Here is a 2,003-nt window from a genome sequence, read left to right as displayed (position 1 = left end):
GCATATTTTATCTTCACCACACCCTTCTCTGACAAAATTAACCTGAGAAGTAGACAGACAGCTCACGCATTCATTCACTGTTGTCACAACGTTCTCATTCACCATTCCATGAAAGTTACCTAAAGGATAATGTAAAGACAGGTAGCCATTTTAACAAAATAAACCTGGCATGAAATGGATATCTGACTACTTACCAAATGAATACACAGGAATTCAATTTCATTTCTAAGTCTAATATTGCAGTAATGCAATGAAACTTTGAGATTTAGGTTTAGGGTCGTAACTGGAAGATCAATCCTTAATGTAAGTTATAAAATTAGCGAATACTTTGTGTGGACCACTTCATACTCATCATGTAGTCTATACCACAATATGACCATATGTGAGCTTACAGATATCCCCACAAATACAATGGGAAATATTAATATTAAGTGTGGACATGTGGAGCAGAAGTACATGTGTGGAATAAACTGTGAGCAAATACAAATTGTTCATCCTAATGCACTAAGTTTAAAAATAAAGCAGCCATAATCACGTCATTTTTTTTCAGTTAATTATTCAACCTTACACCGGGTTAAATGTACGATGTAGAGTTACTAAACAGAAAATCAAAGAGCAGTGCATGTTTTACCTCAGAGTAGAGTGTGTTTGAGGGACTGAGGCTCAGCACTGGGCTCAGCTGGTTGTGGTGTTTATGTCCCGTGTGTTGGTGATGTCTGCTTTTCCTTATAGTGTGTGTGATAGCCAGAGAGACGGGCCGCAGCTTGTCCCGAATGTTTTCCTAGTGAAGTGACAAAAGCAGAGTTCCTTATCATTTCATCTGATATTAATATGCCTCTCGTGTGCTCACTTGTGATCAGACATCACTGAGACCCTTCTCTCTTATCTCATCCTCTTTATAGCAGGTCTGAGGTGGGACGAAGCGCAGCTGCAATCATTTTAATACCATATTTTANTTCAGTACAGATACACACTTTGACTACAAATGCCTCATTGAGTGGTTTCAGTAGTCTGATCACAAAGTGTTGTTGACCCTCTTTCCACTTGCTTTCAGCGTTCACCAAAAATGATTAATAGTGGTGGAAAAAATCAATACTCCATTCACCCGCAGTTATAATTTTACCTGTACAACAAAAGTCACTGTTTGGCAGTCAGGATGTTTTTGTCCGCGTAGCTCTACTTCCACCGAATGAACATACTCCGGCTCTGATAAACTGCGGTCCAGGAAGTAAACTCTGTGAGGAAGACCCAACTTCCTGCGCTCTACGTCTGCCTCAAAATGCACACCAAGAGCTGATGTGGGAGAGCAACACAGAGCCATTCAAACACACACACACACACACACACACCATATATATGCTGTGATGGTAGATCTTACTGATATGCGGCGAGTAGGAGTCTGGATAAGCAGTGTACGTGTAGCAGGCCTTCACATCCACACTAGATGAAGAACACGCTCATTACAAGTGCTATCAAACAGCGTCGAAGATGTCATAGACACAGTATAAAGACACAATAAGACCTCTGTAGAAACATATTTACAAGTTCAGTACTTAGTGCAATCAAATAAAAAGTGACTTCTGACCAAACGCCATCTTGGCCCTGGCAGCTGTGCTGCGTCAGATCAATATACTGAGGCTCGATGGAAATGTCTCGTATCACGTGGACCACCGGACGTGACCTAATGGACAAGCAATCAAAGAGTCACAAAAGATCTTAAAACATATTGTAAAACATAAGTAATAATGACCGGAAAGCATCTATCTTTTTTTAAACATTCAGTTGATATCTTTGTTACGGGACACATGCTTTCAGTTCAAACGGGAGGTTCATATCTCACCTATAAAGCACAACCTGATCGCTGAGAGAGCCAATAGCTAGATCTGGATAAAAATTCCCATCGACATCTAGTCCTCCAGATATAGAATAGCCCAGCCGCTTGACTCCTGCATTAAGCCCATCCAGGACCTTGAGGTGAAGACAAAAAAAATTCAGAATGCTGT

General features: G+C 40.6%; 1 pseudogene; it reads right to left on the bottom strand.

The window, feature by feature from the left end:
* The window catches only part of LOC122332265, a 26,691-nt pseudogene that overhangs the window by 6,644 nt on the left and 18,044 nt on the right, over positions 1-2,003 (bottom strand).

Source organism: Puntigrus tetrazona, unplaced genomic scaffold, assembly GCF_018831695.1.
Source record: "Puntigrus tetrazona isolate hp1 unplaced genomic scaffold, ASM1883169v1 S000000008, whole genome shotgun sequence".
Taxonomy (NCBI): domain Eukaryota; kingdom Metazoa; phylum Chordata; class Actinopteri; order Cypriniformes; family Cyprinidae; genus Puntigrus; species Puntigrus tetrazona.
This window is presented reverse-complemented; position numbering and strand designations above follow the sequence as displayed.